Below are 22,596 nucleotides of genomic sequence, written 5' to 3' on the forward strand. Positions count from 1 at the left end.
TTCTTTGTTTAGACAACATAATGATTAACATACCAATCTAGTTTGAATCAATAACACTAAACTAGAGTCGATTAATTATTCAGTTCACGTGATTTCTCAATCAATGATTTTAAATACTGGTTGAAAATGTCTCATTTTTGAGGTTTTATATAACCTTTGATATAACCACTGTCCGTTAAGGCAAAACACTTTTACCTACATTTTAGTAGCAATTTAGTGATACACTTTTTCTAAACTTTTACTTTTGGTTACGCAAAAATAAACTTGAACTTTCTTTCTTTCTTCTCTATCTTTACCATGGAATTGTGTCATTACTCACTCTTGTAGCAACAAAGGAGCCAACAGATACTTTGTTCCCTCTGCCCATGGATGTCTTTTACCTTTATACTATTGGTATACTCGCCATATACAACTCCTATACTGCAAAAATCGTTTTCTTATCCATATCTCTCATATCTTCAGCCATTCTTTTTCACGTGTTCTACATACAATGGCACACACACACAAATGGCTCTACTCTGATGATGATGGCATGGTCAGAAATGCCTTAATTCTTTTCTACCGCAACTAGTTTTTTAATTCTGTCTTGCATTGCCGATGCCGTAGCTGTAAAATCTTGCTGAAAAAATGACAAGATGCAAAATAAAGACACAAATTAAAGACAATACGGTCCAGTATTACCGGAAGTAATAGACCTGAAAAGCTAGCAGTAATACACCTATGCACTATGCAGAGACGTGGTTTTGTAATAAATTATTTAATAGTTGTGTAAATCAATCTTACTTTAGTTAAGGCGTTTTCAATTAAAGTGGATTGATATTCTAAAGTCGACTGGTTACATAATTGATATTATTTATTACTCATTCTTGATAGAATTACTAGAAAATATAGTAAGCTTGGACACGTTTTAGTTAATATAAAAGTTAAGCCAATTATTAAAATAACAGTCTTGCTTTAGACTTCCTATGCTTAAGACAAAATAAGATCATAATCATCAGAATACTAAAAATGATCACAGGGATCAAAGAGGGAGTAACGAACTTAGGGAAGAAAGAAAGACAGAGGACGTGGTTAAATTGAAGTGAGACGTTTCTGGAACAAGCACATTTCCAGGATGGAGAACAACAGACTTGCAAAAATCGCCAGAAATGGAAAACCAGCATCCGGAAGACCACCAGGACGGCCTCCCAAGAAGTGGAAGAATCTCGATCCTGATATAAATGGCATAGCAGAAAAATTAACTATGTAACAGAACGTCGAATAAACCACTGTCTCTATATTTGCCAGCTTTTGTCCAGAATGCATGTTGACCTAAACTTGTTGAAAACGAGGTTATACAAATAGTAGTTTGTTAAACAAAAAACCTAAATATCTTGAAAAGGAGATCTCCTCACATTCTCTATAAGACAGCTTCCATAGAGTTTGTATTTTTTTAGAGGCTTTTCTTCAATTCAGTGTCTTCTTTAATCATACATGTGCAGGCGTCTCTGTTTTTCCGTCCTAGTTCTTTTTGTAATAGAAGTTCAAGATAACAATTCTAAGGAATACCAACAACAACTTCCTCTTTCCACATCTTAAAAAATACCAACTTTGCTACTCTCTTCATTTCGCATTATTATTAATTCTCTTTTCGACTTCCCATCTGGCTTCTCTCCTTTTTCTTTGAATTGTTTGTAATCTTCTGAAAATTTGTATTTTCAGATTTTCCTTTTTTTTTTCCATTGTTGTCCCACAGCTTCTTCACGCCGTGCTTTTTATTTCTAATTTTTTTCTACTATAGAATGCCAAGGCCAAAAAGACGTATTATTTGTCATTTAGATTTCTTCTCTTCTAAAGAGGAGCATGTAACTCAAGCTATCCTGTTTTGCTATAATGAATATCTGGTTTGTCTCTCTATCATCACCTGCTACTCTTCAACTGAAAATCTCCATTCAGTTTTATATTTTCCACTACCAAAAAGTGATTGGTTGTTCCTATCCTTTTTGCATGATAATTTCATTTACCGATATGGTCTTTGCCGATTGTCAGTCGTATTAGCAAACAACATAAAATCTTGACCAACACTTTCTCTTTTATTTGTTTCGCATTGCAAACTACTACTTAACAGATATGTTCTTATTTCAGGTCTATGGAACATTTCTCCAATTTTTTTCATAAGTTTCATTAAAAACAGTTTTTTCTTCTTAAACCTATTTGAATGCTTCAAGATATTGCTACATTACCTCTTTCTCTATGGCTTCTTTAAGGCCGTAAAATTGGAATATCTTTCCGGCTCCCTTTTTTATTCCCCCATATATTTATATCGTGTATCGACTATTGATGTGTGGCACAATTTTAGTCCCTTTGCCGGTTGACGTATATTTAAATAGAGTTGGCTTCCTTAAAAACGTTTACGAATTTCCATTTTCACTAAGGTTTTACATATCAAATGTATACTTTTTTTTGTGTATACTGTGTTGCCAAACCTTTGTTTGTCTCTTGTCAAAAAGACTAATAGGATCAAAATTATGCAAATAAGTTGATATCCGCTCTCTACAACACTATGGAGCTATATATTTATATATACAAAACTATAAATACATATTAATATTGAGCAATATCTAGTCTGTTGTTCTCCATTTCAGAAGTTCCTAATGTAAAACTAAAATTATTAATGTACGTTCTTTTTTCCCTTGTGAGCAATCTTAAAAGTGCATTTTTCTTCTGTCAGCATATAATTCAACATCAGTGTTGGCAGCCATCGAATTCGATTTACTCGAGTCTGACACGATCTGAATTATGATTATCCAAAATTGGCGAGGCAAAATACAGATCCCGCATACATTATACGTTGACGGTATAAACTTAATGTCATAAGGGCCTGGAAGGGTTATAATATAAGCGGCGGGGTAACACACAGAGGCAACAAAACCATTTTGGTATGCAGTCAGTGTCAAGGTAAATCGGATTTGACGTGCAGCTGCTCCAGAAATAATAACGTTCCGACGATGAGGGTTTGGCGTTTTCGAGTCCCTCACGTCCACTATGAAATCCTTTTATTGTTGTTGATGATGCTAATTTCGGTTTCAGTTGCCAAAAAACATTTTTTGATCAAATCATTAATTGATCATGACAATAATGAGTTCCTTTAAAAGCTTTGTTTGCGAGGATTTCAGTTCTTTAATCTGCCATGGGGGATTGAGTAGGGATAAGACGTAAAATTTTTATTTGAAAAGTTTAGATAAACCCTTCGACTCGCTTCGGGAATAATGGAGACGGTGTCTCTGACAAAAGCCGTTTTCGAGGCAGTTGGCGACATTTGTTCTTAAGGACCCGCTATTTGCTTTACGGTCCTTTTATGTAGCTAATATACGAAGCGAATCGCTAGGGCCGTTTCCTTATTAGGGAAAAACGCGATTAAGATGTCTAGAGTCGCGAACTTGGCTGCGTTTTACGGTCCCCCTTGTGGAATTGTTGCCCCTGAGATGAAAATGCAATTTTCTGCTCCGATTTTCTGAAATTATTTACAACAAGTGCGGATTAGTACTCTGTCAGTTTCCGCCTTCAAAACTTTCAGTTACATTTAGTAAACTTCTTAACATCCTCTCTCACAACTTCACCAGGCAAACAGAATCAGTACACATTACTTATTTACACATATACGAGTCGTTCATTATTCCGGAACTTCTCTTTCTTCAGGATAACAAAAGACCCCGTTTCAATGCACCCCTAATTTGTTTCCAGCAACTTGCGAAGAGAATATATATATACACGTTTTAGAAGTTTAGTAGTTCTGTTTATGTTGTTTGCCGTTTGTAATCCTTTTCCTTGTTCCGAGCGTGGTTTCTGGGCCCGCGTTTCCGGCCTCGGCAAGTTAAACAGACGTGGTTGGTGCGGAAAAAGCGGCCCCGTGGGCATTACGCGAACAATGCGTGCATAAATTGCCTCGGTAACACTTTCGCAACACCTTATAGCACCTGCCAGGGGCTAACAAAGAACACATCTGTTTTGGGTAGTACATGGTGGATATATCAGGAAAAGTGTCGACACTATGTCATGATGAACGTATCTTAAAAACCCAAACAAAAGAGATGGACATGCATCTTCGTGTTTCTTGCCGTCAGCCATAAAAGCTGTATCGTCAGCAAAGGTTGCTATGGTATCATATGTTCCAATTAAGGCAAATCACAACTGGTCCCAAAACCAGTTCCCTGTGGTACTCCTCCTTAAATCTCTTTTACATTAGAGTGGAAATCTTCTTGTTTTATTGCTCTATCAGTTAACTAGTTGGTAATTAAGTCCTTCATGCTATACTCAATCGAAAGCTTGCCTCACATCAAACAAGACGGTAAAGCAAACTTTTTTTAACGACCTTTCTATAACATCAGTGATTCTATGAACTTGATCAGTGGTTAGGTTAGGTTAGGTTATTCCTTTCAATTATAGGTTTTATTCATTTGAATAGTATTTTTCGAATAGTTTTGAGATTGCTGGTAGTAAGGAATTGGGTCTGTACGAGGATACTGTCGGAGGATTTCCGTCGTTGAGAATCATAATTACTTCAGCTACATTTTAACTGAAACGATGTTTTAAGATTTCATCGGTAACTCGGTCAAAATATTGGGTGCTTTCTTCGTGTTAATATTTTCCTTAATTTCTTGAAAGGAAATTTTAAACTGTCTCATAGCCTAGTTCACAGAACTTGCACGTTTCACAAAGTTTCTAGGTTATCATCACTGTATTTTGGATATCTAAATTATTTAAAGTACAGAAAGATATTTTAGTTCTCAATGTCTCCTGGTGTCTCAACAGAATCTCCTTTAAAGTTCACATTTTTAAGGGTTTGTATACTATTTTTGAGTTTGTGCTTCTAGACTCTTATTCAGGTGTCTAAAGCAATCAAGTATTTCAGTCACTGCTTCATTATAACCTAACCTAAAATATGTTTCGATGCCTTATTTCTAACATTGACAGATAGTTTCTGGCAATTATCAGATACTGTCTGTCAATGTTAAAAACTATCTGGCATGGTTAGAAACTTTCTGGCAATGCCACAAACTAACTGGCATTGTTAGAAATTATCTGAGAATTGCCAGAAAATAACTGTCATTGTTAGAAACTATCTGGCATAGTCAGAAACTTTTTGGCAATGTCGGAAACTAACTGGTAATATTAGAAACTATCTGACAATTGCCAGAAACTATCTTTCAGTGTTAGAAATTTATAGTTTCTAACAATACCAGTTAGTTTCTGGCATTGCCAGAAAGCTTCTAACTATGCAAGACAGTTTCTAAGTACTAACTAAGTAGTTTCTTGTACTAATGGGAGTCTTAGGTCTGTTCGCCGAAACAATCTCCAACTAGTAATCAGAGAAATAGGTACGTACATTCCATTGGCCACAAGTCAAAAAACGTCGTAGTCACGTGAGCATTCAACCAATGAAACTTGACTTTTACTGTTTCTGAGCTGGAAACCACTTTTTGTTTCTGACCATAACAGACCATAGGTGTTTAAAAGAGTCTTCTACTTACTTAGTCCTCTTAGTTCTTAAAGGATTTCTATTTTATGGGTGATATTAGGTCTTTTAAGGTCTTATTTAAGTATCAAAAGAGCTTTTAGATCTGACAAGGCATCAAAGTCGTATTCAATCTTCTTGATAACATTTTAACTCCAATAAGACCTTATTCATGTATCTGTGATTTCTTCAGTAAATTTTTAGGACAAAAAATATTGGTTAATTGGAGACTACTTGAAAATTTAACTTATTTACGCGCTTTTCTTTTCCACTCTGTATAGCAGTTACAGTGTGCTAAATTCAAAGTTTTTCAAGTTAGCAAAAAGACGACCTGTTTTCAATGTTCTAGTTAAGGTGGCGAACAGTAGTTCCGTCACTGAAATTCATTCTTTCTATGAGCTTTTGTGCGTGATTTACCAACGATCTGGGTCACAAGGTGCAAAACGCTCAGTAATTACATTTACATTAAAGTAAAAATGGTATAAGCAAAGCAAATAAGTAATTTGTACCCACTCGTTCGTAAAAACCAATTTATCTTCGTCAAAACTATGAATCAGCAATAAGAGTGACAACGCGTATTACATAGCTCCGGTTACTGAAAAGCGCACCTGGGCTTTTATTAACTTTTTTCAAAAGGGAAAACTAAAAAAAAAGAAAAGCCGAAGGCGGCTTTTGTTTGTATAAGGGCGGTGCGGGCCATTAAGCTCAAAAGATTGAAACTTTCCTTCACCCTCTGCTCCCCTCCGCCCCAGGTCTGGCCGTGGTTTTCTAAAGAAAGCCGCATTATTTGTCATAATATTTAAAGTAGCCGAGCTGTGAGGCGGTGAAAAGGCTTTTTGTGCCGCCGACGGGTTTGATTCGTCAACCGCACAGGTACGGTTTAAATAACAACTAAAACAATGACGGAGTCCTTATTAATAAATTGAAAGAGGCTTCTTTGCTCGCGAAGCAGACAAATTGAAAAACTTAATTAGCGAAGGAAATGGAAAGAAAATATAATAATAAGAACTGGGCCTCGTTTCCATGGAAAAACGGGGACCGTGGGCGACGCTCCCTTCTAAAATTAAGGGTTGTGTCACAAAAGGAAAAAATATCAATAAAGCCCACGACGCACTATTTAAGCGTCAAGGTGATGAGGCTTTACCTGGATAATCTTCGTAAGCCGTTTAAATTCAGTGGCTAATTGCCAAAATTTAAAAAGAATCCACCCTTACCGGGATTATCCCTGTCGTAACCCGATGTTCGACTGGGATAACTCCATTTTTATGAATTCCGGTTAGATGCACGAACGACTATCCGGATTCCATTGTTAACGAGAGTTTTTCCATTTCTGTATTTCTCTCTTTTCTGTTGGTGGTTTGCATTGTCGTCCTCAGATTTTTACGGATAATAGGTGGTCTTTACTACGTAGACTAGTTTTCCATTTGTTCAGTTTCACTGAAAGTCAGAAAAAAGGAGGCCGCACATCAAGAGAAACTTGAAAACCAACAAAAAACTTACAAAAAATACAAAAAAAGCCCCTCAAAGAGGAAATTTGTAAATGTGTTGAACTTGTAAGAAAACTGACTCTCTATTCGTAGGACAAAGTTGGGCCAATCTTTCCCATCCCTTGAAGCTTGAAGTTACAAATGCAGATAGTGAAAGAAGCAAATTATTAGTGTAGTTCAAGAAGAAAGAGGAAATAAAAAAACACAAATTTTTGTGGTACAAGTCAGCGAAGATACAAGGTAAAACATTTTTACTAGACAAAACTAACCTTTGAAGATTTGTATCTTTGTTAATTGGAGCAGTGCGACCTTGATTATACCCTAAATTACTCCCTTACTTGACAAGATACGTCAAAATGTCATAGAAAACAAAAGATAGAGCAGATTTCAAGCTTTCTAAAAATATCCCCACATGAGTTGATTGATAACACCGTTTGGCCGCTAGAGGGCGTCAAATTTCCTTTACCATAATATCACATATTATATTGTAAATATTTTTTAGTCAGATTTCATGTATCTCTTAATCCGGCCGAGTTCCTGGCAACGAAATTTTACACAATTAACACAAAATGTTAAATTTTAAATCCAACTCTGTTAGTTTTTGAGATATCAAAAAATATCGTCCCAGGCCGCCATTTTGAATTTTCTGTCAAAATATTGACTTGCACCTCATTTTGAAGGAATCAAAAAATGACAGACAAAATCGCGTCGCAGGCCGCCATTTTTAATTTTCTGTCAAAACATTGACTTGCATCTCATTTTAAAGGAAATTTCACGTAGTTTCAAGAAATGACATTCCTTTCAAGAACTTATTAGATGACCAGCTTGTTGATCTCACTATAAAGAATCTTGGAAAAAAAAACAACCGCAATGATGATGATTTCGAAGCGTGCTTCAACAGTACGGCCGAGATGTTGGATATACACAATGAACATTGTATCATCCGCTTACCTAAAATTTGCGTTTAAGCTTGATTACGATACTAATGAAATTACTTTTTTGATCAAGAAGTCTTTTCTTTTTATTTAATAACTATCGAAAATTTATGCGGAAAGCTAGTACAGTCGTTTGAATATTTAAAGAACTGTAACCCGTGCATTGGTCTGGCAAATTCATCCTGTAATTTACTACAAAATCCTTCGTTATAACAGCTCAACCATAACTTACCAATATGAGTAGGGTGAAACCATTTTACTTATTCATCCCGATATAAAAATTGTATCGTAGCAGCAACCTGAAGTCTAATTTGCTGGCGAATAATAAATAACCGGGACGATCGAATCCGGTTTTAGAGTGAGAGCGCGTTTTATGGACTGAGGGATGATCGGGGCCAGGTCATATTTAACCCTTAAAAGATGGAATTGCCACCATAAATTACGGTGCACTATCCGAAGAAGCGCGGCTACAGTGAGTAGCTGAAGCCATTATGCAAATTTGTTTCGTGAGCAACAGTTGGACCGTCTAAAATAGAGATCTCCGCCGGTATATACAGGGTGTCCGGAAAATACGTGTACAACGTTTGACGACAGACTCCTGACGTCAAAATATGTCGATCTAAGCCGACTTAGTTATATCCAAAATTGTCTCGTTTAGCCGGTAGAGGGCGTCAAAAATTTGTAAAAATATTGGTTTTTTACTAAATTACGTGAAAACCTGCTAATCGATTTTAATGAATTTTAGTATGTAGACTAATACTATAAAATGACGTTTTCTAGTAGTATAGTCACCGGCTGTAAATAAGTGGACGTGTTATAAAGGTGATATAATACGTCAACATTTCTCCTAATTTTTTATATGAACGGCGTTATGACAACCCAGATATTTTTGTCGAGTGACCGGAAGTATTTTACATACTAAAATTCATTAAAATCCATTAGCAGGTTTTCACGTAATTTAGTAAAAAACCAATATTTTTACAAATTTTTGACGCCCTCTACCGGCTAAACGAGACAATTTTGGATATAACTAAGTCGGCTTAGATCGACATATTTTGACGTCAGGAGTCTGTCGTCAAACGTTGTACACGTATTTTCCGGACACCCTGTATAATTTAATTCACCCCTGTTTCGTTTAAAACTCGGAACGCAAACCGAGAACAACGTAAATCCAAGGAAAATGGGACAAAAAAAACAGTTTGCTGCGGGTTCGCGGCATAGGTAGCTAGATTACCCGCCTAATCTGCGGACCTCGATCGATTTATCGTTGGCCTGAGGGACTTTTACCCTATTATTTCACTTCGAGAGGACCTAGCCGCCCAACTAACTGATATAAATTACTCGGTTCCCGATCGTTCCTCCAGCTGAATTGGTTTTTATGAGCCTCGTTTCAAACCAAAAAAAACACCAATTTATAGTAGTTTGGCTCTCTAATCGTAGATTGAACTAAAATTCAAGTGAAATTGAGCCCTGATCTAAACAGCACTAACATTTGGAATGCAGATTTCACTCGTAGTTTAGTTGGACTAAGCACAATGGCTGTTTGTTTGCTATTTGTATTACCAAGCATTCTTTAGTTGGAAAATGGCAAGGTAAATCGATAGAGAGCAAAGTTCAAGGATATTACCAGAAGGGTTTATGTTTGAAATTGAAATATTTTGCTTCTGCTTCTGGTAAGTGTTTTCAAAATATTTTACTATAATTACTTTCTGCCTATCAATTCGATACGTTTTGAGAACTGATAATGGTTGAGAAGCTCATCACTTTGTTTCATCTTCTTCTGTCATTGCCTCATGTTGGTCATTATATCCCTTGACATTTATATTTGATTCAAAAAAAGTTTGATTTTCTAGACACCAATTAGTTCAGTTGCCATTTTTGACAAACTCTAACCTACAGTACGAACTATACGAAATTTGATAGCTGAAACAGATTCATTAGTCCACTCTCTCCTGTTGCTTAACTTGGTGAAAAATGTAGTTCCAAAGTTAAATTTCTTGATAGTTTCATCTTTCAAATACGTCAAATGTGGAATGTTTTTTGATAAACAACATTTGTTTATCAAAAAGAGATGTTCAAGCTCTCCTACTTACCAGCATCCCTCATCCAACTCTGTTCTTAGCCATTCTAAACAAGGCTGCCTCAGCGGCTAAGGGTGTAAGTTATGGTGGTATTCATTCATCTCAGAATGCTTAGGTTGCAACACCAGGTCTTCCCTTCCAGGCTTCTACACACCATTAAGGCCCTTGTAGCTTTACTGAATGTGCCAGTTCCAAAGACATCTTCTTCTTCTTCAGATATCTGAATCGTTTACAGACTTGCCAGCGTCCTTCTTCTTGCGAATGGTACAACAGTGGTTTTGGTTGGATTTATAGTCAGTCCCATGATAGTGCACCATTTTCAGGGATTTTTGCTTGTATCAGTGATAAATAGCTTACCATAAACTGAGACTTAGCACTTGTTAAGAAGGTGATCCTTTTTGACATCCAGGAGAAGTTTTATTATAATTTGTTGATCTAAACAAAGGGAGAAAGAGAGATTGGTAGTTCTAAAGATTTGCCAATCTATTATGAATACAAACATTCTCTTCCTTCATGATCAGAAGATGATGATTGAAATTCGAGCTGTAGAAATAATCATTAAGCATCAAGTATTTTTTAGTAGTTTAACCTAAACTAACTTCTTAGATATAACAGCTGGAATACATCCCTGACTTTGTTTCACTGTATGAAATTAAGAAGCAGTAAATTCGACTATAATCCTGAATGAAAAAAAAAGCACAAAGACTTCCCTCATTAAAACATTTTCCCTGAAAAGCCTTTCGACAGCTTGAGTGAGACATCACAGTCTCAAGAGAGACGGTTTCGAGTGTTTTGGTCGCTCACCACTTTACTTTTCAAAGAAAAGTAGGCGATAGGAATGTGTCGAAAGTCGATATTCTTATAACTTCAGTTACTTAAGCTTACTTGCAACAACCATAAAGGAAAAACTATGCTTTTGAATTAAGGAACAAATTTGTCTTGCACTTGCAAAATAAGTTTCTTAACTTTAAGGCGTCATTCTTAAACCCTTTTAAGTTCTTCTTAACATGTCTTAACGTAAGTTAAGACTTAAATTTAGTTTGCTGCATTATTAGACTATTTTCCAGCTTACAAGTGAAAGTGTTTTTGTTTGATGGTTTGAACCCTGAACTAGATGATTCTTAGAAACTCCTTCAGTTAAAAGGTTAATGGTTGTTTAATCTGAAGTGAATTGTGTGACTGGATAACAGAAAACAATCCATTACGGTACAGTTTTTCCAGTCCACCAGATTCGCGTGTTTATTATCGAATGCATTAAAATATAATACGAAACTAAACAATAACTCCACTCTGGTTAATTTTATCGCGTTATTGCGTGACCTGAAGCTATTTTTTATAAAAATATTATTCAAATAACTTTTCGGGTGGAGGTGGGGGTGGATGGAAAAGTCGATAAAATACCTTAACTTGCGCACGTTGAATCGGCCTTTGTTCCATGATTTAACGGCTAGTTTATACAGGAGCGGTGCCACTTAACTGCCGATAGTTAAGACGGAATGGATATACTGTGCCTTAAAAGGGTGTATTAGAATTCATGTTCATGCGATGCAACTGATTATTGTTTAGTTTAACACAATTAAGAATCATGTATGTAAAGTGTGTTACACATTTTGTTAATAGTTTTTTTTTTAAATGAAGCATTTGAAATTGTTAATATCATAATGAGTAGATCATTTAGTTTGAATTACTTTAATAATTATTGCTCTTTAAAAAAAAAATTGTCCATCACATTACCAAGAGTGCCATAGAGTGTAGACTTATCAAATAGCCACCACGATGACCTTACTTAACATCTCTTGCTTTTTTTGTCTATAGAGCCATTTGAAAGAAGAAATGCTATTAGAAGAAAAACATTAGAAATGAACTAAATGCCTGATCTATTTCATAGACACATAAAATCATGAAAAGCTTAGCATAACAAAACCGTATTGAACATAGAAATAACGTAAAAGCAAAGATTAATGCGTTCAAAAATATTTGTGGTAGATACGATATAATGTGTATTTTTCATTATTATATCTTACATGTCAGACATTTTTTTCATTTAGTAGATACAGCCATTTATAAGTCATTTATTTATTTATATTAATTTAGAGTAAATTGTCTTATTACAAAGAGTGGTTATTCTTAATAATAATTATTCTTTGTTTTACAGAAGAAGAGAAGAATTCAGTTTCTGCATAACCTATTGTAAGGTTTAAGTCATCATTTGAAGGAGAAAGAAGAAGAATATTAGTTACATAATATAATAACATAATAAATAACATAAACAATCTTGTGACTTTTATTAGTCAAAATAACTAAAAAGAACATAGAAAATGCTAAAAATTCTGTTATCAAAATTCTTCATTTAAAAATTATAAATTGCTGTCAAAAATTTTGTAATCCTTAATGATGTCTTCATAACACTTATTATTACTGTTTTGTATAATAATATTTTTCCAGTATATTGTCAAAGTGATCAAAAAAGTCAATAAAACACCTCTTAGCTTGCTTCGTTGAACCGGTCTTTGTTCCATAATTTAACGGTTAGTTTATACAGGAGCGGTGTCACTTAACTACCGATAGTTAAGTCGAAGAGGATATACTGTGTCTTAAAAGGCGCTTTAATATTCATGTAATGCCGTTGATGTTTTCCGCTCAATTAAAGCTACGAGTGCGACATAACCAATCAGTTACCGAGAATCCACCACTCTTTGTGTGGATTAAAAAACCACCAGACTTGCCGGCAACACCATCTTCACGGTGGTCGTTTTAAACACAAAGTGCAACAAGTTCAATCATTGCAAATATCATTCTCGTTAGCGTCGTGACACGAGAAAAAATCATGAAAATCAAGCAATCCGACGATCTTTTGTAAATGGTGGGCTCACCTTTGCCGCGAATGGAATACCCTCACGGTTTTTCCTCCCATAACTCGTCACGATTCTCATGATTTCGTTGCCAGATTGGTTATTAATGACCCAGGTCAGATATTTGTACAACGAAATGTCAAGACACTTCCTCTGCCATCAACGGGAATATTATTAGCTGTTAGAAACTTTGATTTTGAGTGTTGAATGTTGTTTGAAATTTAAAGTGAAACCGGCTCTATATCGTCCCACCATCATTATTCAATGGGGTCCCCATTATCCAAGGGAGTACTTGCATGTTCAAAAATCAGCCGTTTCTTATATACATATATTGATTTCATTTAGCCACTGATTTATTGATTTATTTATCATTTTTTGGAACCTTGTGTTGTTTTGTCTTGTGGTCTCGTGCCACTCAAACCTTTTGTTAAATTTAACCGAAAAGTTGTTTCTAAAATAGTCGTCTTTCATGTGGACACATACTGTTTTTGATATCAGTTTTCAATGCAAGTACCTTATTGCCCTGCAAATTTGTAAGGACAATTCTCACGTTGGGCGCCAAAGTTTTTCCCAGGTTGGTTGATAATGACCCAAACAACTAAGTATCGAAACACTTCAGTACTCATCAACTTGAATGTTATGTGCTGTTAGAAACTTTGATTAAACTGATTTTTTGAGTGTTATGGAATTACTCATTCAAAGTAGGTAATAATCATTGCCTGCAAATTTGTAGAGTAAATTCTCACGTTGGGCGCCAAAGTTTGTCCCAGGTTGGGTGATAATGACCCAAACAACTAAGTATCGAAACACTTCAGTACTCATCAACGTGAAATGTGCTGTTAGAAACTTTGATTAAACTGATTTTTATACTGTTATGGAATTACTCATTCAATGTAGGTAATCATGAGTTGGGATTTGCCTTCAAATTTGTAGGGTAAATTCTCACGTTGGGCGCCAAAACAATTTTCTGATTTTGTTCCCACGTTAGTTAATAATGACCCAAACAACTAAATATCGAGACACTTCAGTACTCATCAACGTGAATGTTATTGCTGTTAGAAGCTTTGATTAAACTGATTTTGAGTGTTATGGAATTACTCATTTAATGTAGGTACTACTACAACTAGTTCTTACGTTGGGCGCCAAAACAAACAACTAAAACCTAAAAATTGGGAATCTTCTAAAATATCTAAATTGGTATTATCTATAGGTATTTTATTGTTGTCAGTCATTAAACTCTTATTTGCATTGTTACCCATCGACTATCATAATTTACGACAGTAAAGGTAAACACAATTAAATGCGATAAGACTAAGCTGTAAATTGACTTTACAGGGCTGAGTATTTTGATGGTAAATCTTCTGCTGATATACCTAAGCCGATGATGGATTTGTTCCAGTTTACTGGAAGATTTCTGTATTAGTCAAAGTGCTATACAGGAAGGTCATCGATCTATATAATATTCAAACTACTGCGATTAAAATGACCGCTGAGTTCAATTGATGATTGATCAAACATTGACCTGCCTTAACATTTTATATGAATTGATGAAGATTGATTTGTTTGTAAATGACCGTTTGGTCAAAAAATTACTTCTTCCTTGATTTCTTTCATTGCATTGATTATAGTCAATCGCTTGCTGAGTAAATGAATGATTTTTTCTTTACTAATAGGGAAGGATTGTGGAACCAACCTTAAGCAACAATTCAGGCTGTGTGTTAATCGACCATCGTCTCTCAGAAACCCGCCACTAAAACTACTCAGCACTCGGCATTACCCGAAAATCGCGTAAATTTTGCGCTAAGGCCGCGTTTACACCAGCACCACACGTTTGCAAGCCCAGTCCCGACTAACTCCGTCAAAATATAGTAGTCGGGGCCTCAGTATCGCGCACTTGCCTCGATCCTTTATAGGTCCATCTTCGTCTGTCTTTTGACAGTTCCAAGCTTGTTCTCTCGCTCTTTCGAACGTTTTACAGTCATAAAGGCACTACCAGCAGGGGTGATATGGATATTTCGTATGTAAGTTGATGTCCTGAATTTTTCATGCAGCCCTATGCTAGACGTGTGCCTAGGTCCTACAGGTGCGATCTTCGTTCTTATTGCATCTTTAACACAGCTGAAAAATTTGGAAAAAATTGATTTTCCATTTCTGTTACTTTTTGTATGTTTAATTTTTAAAATGTTATGGTCATTGTTGGAGAGTGTACAAAATAATGTGGGACAACCTTCCAAAAAACATGGAATAAGCCTGGACAATGACAAAACCTAAGTTTTGTGTCGTTGTTAATTGTTTTAGTTGCAAAATGAAGTATATAAATGAATTGTCCTACGTAAACAACATGTCAACGGTTTTCTTAAAGTGCTCACTTAAGTTAATATGAAGAGCACAGGTTATGTTTACGTTTATTTTAATTTTGTTCTCCCTTAACACAATTTTCGCATAAGAGTGTGCATAGTCTGTCAAAATGGTACAATTCTAAGGTAAAAACCCCTAAACAACATTTGGTTGTGCGTTTGTGACTTTTTTAAATATGACAACCGTCAAAATCCTCTCCATAAAGTAAAGTGACAACACTCTGAAAATCCAGTAAAATCAGTATAAACAGTATGACAGTACCAAAGGTATTTTATAGCTTCATGAGAATAATTGTGACAGTAATGACATTTGGTCGTCTCTCAAGCAACAGTACATACAAAGTTAGGTTAGGTAGACAATCAACACTTCTTCTTCTCTTATCAAAAAAGTGGACAAATAAACAGAATTCCCCACAGTTACCAATGCGATTCTTTATTTCCGACTCATTTCTAATACTATTTACCGACTTTCGTTTATTATCTCCAATTTCTTTATTTTTATTTCATGAAAGTGTTATAAGTTATTAAATATTCAATTATGGTTTGTCTGGGGTGTGGGTAATAAAACATAAGATAATTAAGCAAACACGCTTAAATGATGACAAACGAAATAAAAATAAACACTTAATCGCATTTCTGTTTGTTATAAAAATTAAGTTTTTATATTAGGCAACTTTAATTACTTTAGGAGTAGAACGGTGGAACTTCAATAGGTTTCTATTGAAATCTTCTATATCTTATAATAAATCTTTATTGATTATTCTCAAGACCTCATCGTTGGTTCTTCTCGTTCTTCTTGCAGTCCATGGAATCCTCAGTCCTATAGACCCACATCTCGAATGCTTCCAGCTTGTTCATAGTGCTCACTTTCAGTGTCCATCCATGCCATAAAGCAACACTGTCCAGGCATAGAATTTGACAAATCTAATTCTCAAGCCAAGATCGAAATCAGTATTGGTGAGCACTTTTTTGAATTTCATGAACGCACTGTGGGCATTTTCAATCCGGCATCTGGTTTCTGTGTCTGATTCTCAGTTTTCACACAGCCACGTTCCTGGATTTAAATTTATTTACTCGCTTCTTGTATGTTAGGCTTGAGTTTTGAAATTCTTGTGGCTTTCGAGTAATTATCATGAATTTAGTCTTCTTAGTGTTGATGTTGAGACCCATGTTCTTACTGCATTCCCCGACAGTCCCAAGCATATTCCGCAAAGCTTCCATGTTGTCTACAATTAGAACTGTGTCGTCCGCATAACGAATATTGTTGACCCATACACGTCAGAGGTCTTTGTCGTCTACACTTTCAACAGCAGGTATTTCATCGTGTGTCACAATAATAATCACAATCAAAAACAAACAAAAGTTTCCATTCTTAATGCCTAAATATTTGCTGATGATACTCCGATTTTTTCGTAAAACCCTATATAACGTATTTATTACATAAATAACCATTTTGCATAATGCATTCCTAGTGTTAGCTGGCCTAGATAAATAATTTATGACAGACCGAGCCTTCTTTTCAAGCTACATTTACCCTAAACGTCGATCAGCCGTCGGGGGGACACGTAACAGTTTAATACTGAAAGATATTCTCTAATATTCATTCGGAAAACTGTATGAATTATTTAAAATTTGCGAATCACTCTGCCGGAATCCGATTTAACTCGTCGACGGGAACATATTTTCTCCATTTGTTTGCCTATTCCAATATTCTATTCCGATATTTTTCACTTAAGGGTCCCAAGCCTTTCCATATCTCTAAAATCTGGTTGTGTGTACAATTTGAATTCCAACCAGTTTGAAAGGGTTGAGAGTCTGAACCCTACAGACCGCACGTACATGTAACATTTAAATTTCCTGGCAATGTTGAAATTGAATTTTTCAATTCCTCTCTTTTAAAACTATCTATAGTTTTACCAAACCATAAAAATCATCACGTGATCTCGACAGTCTGGGTAATTTTGTTAAACGGTGCTCGGCAAGCCTCTGTAATTTTACGACATCCCGCAAGGGATTCCCATGTCGACCCTACAATTAAGGCAATTTCCAACACTTTTCTGGTACAATAATTTTTGGTTTGTGGTCAATTTTTTTGCAGAAATTCAGAGTCTGATGCTAGTTAGCGTCACGTTTAATATTTGCGCCCGCGGAACGCTCATTTAGGGCTCCGAATGCAAACACTGCGTTCGGCCGATATGCGGCCCCCCAAGCACGAGGGGGGTCGGCTGCAACCGTCCAAATTGCCAACCGAGTCAAATATTTGCTTTTTGTGCCGGAAATGTGCCTAAGGCGACGCCGGGTTTGGTTTGGACGCGACTCGTCGTAAACAACCCCCGCGCGTTATCTTTCCCGGACGTTTCAATGCTAATAGAAGGTCCAGAGATCCGTTTTCAGTTTATATTTGCATATAAACAACCTGCAATCACTAAAATGGAATACATTTTATTGTTCTAATCAAAGTAACTATCCATAATGCTACTTCTTAGTCGTTTGCTCGGTTTCGAGCACAGTGAATCCTGTGACGGCTTTCCATTTCTGTCTATCCTCATGTTTTTCCTGTTTGGCCGATTATAAGATCCACGTATCTTGTAGGCGGCCTTCCTCTTACACAACATGATCAATTAAAAAGCATAGGGCTGCTTTTAACAAAAATTCACTGAGTTAAGATTAAAAAAGATTTTGGAATCTTGGTAGGGACTACATATCATGCTCTGTGTGCTCAAAATCATACTCATCAATCCAATTTCTCTTTATTCTTCCACTGAAATATTTATTATGTTACTAATACTAATAAGATCTAGAATCCATCAGAAGTGTTTGTCCTATTTTGGTTTTGGTTTTTCACCCAGATGGATCAAATACCCGTATTTGGTGTTACTGTGACAACGCTAAGAGGATAACCATATAATACATATACACTAATAGCTACAAACTTTTAAGACTTGTGCACCAAGCACATGTTTTGGTTAAGCTGGAAGAGTGATGGAGAACTTTGATTTTGAGCTTCCTTTTACCTTCCACAACAGGTTATGTTACACTTTATGACTTCAGAATTATACCACAAAAAGCACAATAATTTAGTCGGCAATAAACTCATAAAATTGATCACTTAGTGAAAATGCCTTACAACGTTAACAAAAGAAAGCAAACAGGAGAACGTAATTATCAATACACAACGACACCAGGTATCGTAAGCGGTTATTTACGGCACTTTTAAAACAGCGGCGCGGCTCTTAAATACCATTTTAATAACGCTAATAAAATATTTTTATTCGCATAATCCGGGACGGTTAATGCAGCCCGTACATGCGTTTCAGTACTTAATTATTTCGATTTATTAGATCGTTTTGCATAATGTCTGTCGCACGAATGGCTTTCCAGTTTGGCGCAAATTTACCGACTTGATTAAGTCCGTCGGCTTTTAACTGAATTAATATTGCCCACCCCATTTGGAAATTTAATTTAATTTTTTTGGTGACTTATCGTCCGGTAAATGACCCTCAGCGTCAAAAATGTGATAAATTGTTTATTTTATTGTAAATATTTGAGTGTCTCCATGGTTAAAATCCGGCAAGTTTGCAGGCCATTCAATCGGACCCCAAATTTCTGTTGGGGTTGTTTATTGTTGATTCAAATATGTTAACACTCGCATTATATGATGTGGTGCTCCATCTTGCTGCCAACACATGTTGTCTACATACGGAAGAAGAAGAATCTTACCAAATCCGCATTGATGAGATGAATGTCTCTCATTTTACTGAATTTGAGATAAACTTTTTAGTCTGTTTCACTGTATCCACGATGTATGACGTCTCCCTACCAACTAAAATTAAGGAAAGATCAATATTCTTTCTTATCATCAAGTCACCTGTCAGTGATGTTGGTGCTCAAAGTCCTACATATATTATTTTGTAGCATTTCTACAATGATTGACTTTGTATTAACTTAAAAACGTTTCTCTTTCTTTCACATTCAAATGTTGAATGCTCTTGTAGAAACAGTAGAATCTTGTTCTGATGGCAATGTCCAACAAACAATGCAAGAACTGCTACAACACCCTCTTTGGAACCCAGAAGAGTTAGCTAAACGAGTTCTAAAGACATTTTAGTCTTACAATAACTCTCAGCTGCATTAAGTTTCAATTACCACTTTTAAAGTATAACTTAATAAATATTGGTATGAAGAAGGTATTTTATAACGTGAGTCAAAAACCACAGCTGGAGTGACATCAGAACAAAATTTCTGATCCTTTCTAAAAAATGTTTATTCAAAGTGAACACAGTAAGACTGGTTAAATTCTTGCCAAAATTTAAATATGTTACGTACGGTTTTTAAAAATGAATCTTCTAGGTCTGTGAATGATAATGTCGGTTGTATCAGTATCATCTGCATAACTCTGGGGTCCTCCCCAGAGGGAGGTCACTGACTGATCTCTGGGTTAGTCTGGGTACGTCTCTTGTTTAACTGTTGTCCTAATTTCCTAAATAAAGTGGGTTCCTGTGGAATCCTGAATGTTCTTCCCTCTGAGATACCCCTTAACGTGACAATATTCTACGATGTTTGAGCGATTTATAACATAGAAAACCCAAAGTATGTCATACTTTAAAGCTGTTGCACAAAGAAGTAGTATTTGCTCTAGAACAATTTCTTGAAGACCAGCTTAGACAGATTTTTCAAACAAATTTATAAGTTTCACTGCAAATGATCTCCATGTTCCAGTGTTTGCTAGACTGTGTCTGTGAATTCTGGGAGAAGATGCTGTAGAAATAATACAATCCCTAGAAGCACAAACTGATCCTGATCACATGTTTAGACACCTTTGAGGTGATATAAAATGATAGAAATTGTGCGGAATGCAGTATCTACAATCTAGCATCAAATCTAGTCGTGATAACATCTGCATGCTCCTCTTTCGAGGTCTATAAAAGTTAGTAAAGTAAACCTCTGGTAAATCCAGTGAATAACGTGAAAAACTATTAAGCCCTAATTACACTAAAAGACCGGGATTTGTTCATAAAAGACGATCAGAATTTTAGAAAATTCTTCTGCCTCCATTATTGCACTGCCAAAAGAACAATAAACAGATGGAATCCTCGCTCTCTTTTATAATACTTCCAGTACAATGCAGTTAATTTGCGTGGGCATTGTTCAGAGTTTAAGCGCGCTTTTTTAACGGCAATCATCGCATTGTGCCTCCCTTGTAACCCCCCTGCTACAACTTTGGAACGAACATTTTATTAAAATACCACCCGTCAAAGTGGGGAACAACAGCGTTAGTGGTTTAGAAGACTAATTGTTTTCCATCCCCCCTTTTAACAAATACCAAAAGGATTGATCACTGTTAGAGTTGTGGATGGTAAAAAATTAATCATCCCCTTTAACTGCAACACTGGACGATTAAAAAAAGCGCCGAATCTTCAATTTTTCTTTTATTATGATTATTAAAAGCCACGGGGTGATTAAATCAGTTGTTGTAATATCCACACCCCCGTGACGGTTCAGGGATCTTATTAACTTTAAAACCGCTTTTACCCCGCTAAGCTGGTTTTTATTACCCCCACTGTACCCCCCTTTGGGTTATTACTTTGAAACTGGAAGGGAGAATCAGTTCCTCATTAAAACTTATTTCCCGCCAAGGCCCCAACGTGACTTATCGCCCCCACCGTTTCTAGTGGTGTTTTTGCGACAAGAGGGCCAAAACAATTAGGAAAATGCAAGTTTTGAAACTCGAAAACTGCCAACTTTCAAGAACTAAATTCCTAATTAGTTCTATGTCCATTACGAAAATTGTTTCGGAACTCCTTTAAAGTAACTTTAAAATTTTTTAATGGTTTATTGCAAGCAGTTTCAGAGCCCGACCGTAAAAAATTAATCCGCAAATATACAGCCTGGTGTAACTGAACAAGTCAAGCCGGAGTTTCTTTATTTCCATGTGAGCTTGGACGTAATCCTGCAAATTTATAGTTTTATAATTGGCGACATCTCAAGAGAGACCAACACCGCATGCATGCATAAATCAACGGGCTATTTTGCGAAAACGGAGGCAGTAAATACGGATAATTCTGAGCTACCCACCCTACCTATCATCCGAAACTCACCTTATAAGGGAGGTATAAGCCGAAAAGTAAATTTCACCGTCGCATGCTTGATTGCATTTAGCCGGCGGTTTTGATGGAAGACGATTATTGTACTTTGGAATTCGTAATAGTTCCATAATAATTTATTCAGTAATGACGACTCCATTTATGATGCCGTCCAAATATCAATTATTAATTTCTAGAGGGCCTACTAGGTTGGATATTAACGGAGACGGTTTGTGAGTTCCTCATTCGTGCTTATTTGATCTACTGTGGGTCCAAAGATCTTTCCTTCAAAGCGTTTTTGCTTTCCCAATCGTACATAATACTCGCCGAATTTTAGAGTTCCTAGATATGGAACCTAAACAGGTACTGAAATTGGTTTACACATTCGAAACGTCCATGGTTATGTTTTGTCCTATTCTGTCCCTTCCTGCTCTCCATCTAACATGCATATATTTGGTCTTGTCCTCGTTGATTTTGAGGCCTACCTTCTTGGTCTCGTCTATGTTCACAAACATTTATTTTGCTTCCTTTATTTGTAAATATAAACTGGTCAAAAAGAATGGGACAGCAACATTTTTGGTCATTTTTGAGCTGCTGTTTCTTCAAATTGATTTACTCGATTTTAATTTTTTTGAGGATAAAAAGGTATTTTCTTCCTCTTTCTGATGACTTAAATAATCTTTTTGAGAGTTTTTACGGATCCGAGTATACATTTTTTTTATGTTTTTTTGAATTTTTTTTTTGCTGCCACGTTTTGCTTAATTTCACTGACGGCCTACCCTTGTTCGGAACCGGCCAGTGTACATTATTCCCAAGCAATGAAGAGGGATTTTGAGATTAGTTACGATACAAAGGGCAAGGCCTACTATCCGATCAACGCCCAGATCAGTTATGAATGCCTGAAAGGCTACAACTTAGTAGGTAGTGCAATTATTAACTGTCAAACGAACGGGTGTTGGCAACCGCGCAATTTGTGGCCGAAATGCGTGCGCACCAATCAGGAAGCAGTCGATTTCGGTAAGTTTTTTCACTAAAAACCTCCGAAAAACCCGTGGAGTACCGGTTTTTTTACAAATAATCAAGTCAGCGGTCAGTGACACGCCACTGGATTTTTTTCAATTTTCTCGAAACGACGCAAAATACGAGAAAAATACAAAAGAGCAAAAAGTTGTATTTTGAGTTGTTTAACCCAAGAAAAAATTGAAAATCACCAAAAAGCCAGTGGCATACCGGTTTTTTTACAAATAAAGTGAGTTGAGTTAACTGAAATTTTGATATTTTTTTTTCTCGAAAACGACTCGAAATAC

General features: G+C 36.0%; 1 protein-coding gene across 4 annotated transcripts in view; it reads right to left on the reverse strand.

Moving 5' to 3' along the window:
* The window catches only part of LOC145731891 (discoidin domain-containing receptor 2-like), a 49,606-nt gene extending 34,898 nt beyond the window's left edge, over window positions 1-14,708 (reverse strand). For all 4 annotated transcript variants that reach the window (XR_014178909.1, XR_014178910.1, XM_081983884.1 and 1 more), the window contains exon 1: window positions 14,543-14,708. The gene's annotated coding sequence lies outside the window, so the exon portion shown is untranslated. The remainder of the gene's footprint in view (window positions 1-14,542) is intronic.
* Window positions 14,709-22,596: the final 7,888 nt, after the last annotated feature.

This window comes from Ips typographus, linkage group LG7, assembly GCF_016097725.1.
Source record: "Ips typographus isolate SLU linkage group LG7, UJ_Ityp_2.0, whole genome shotgun sequence".
Lineage (NCBI taxonomy): Eukaryota > Metazoa > Arthropoda > Insecta > Coleoptera > Curculionidae > Ips > Ips typographus.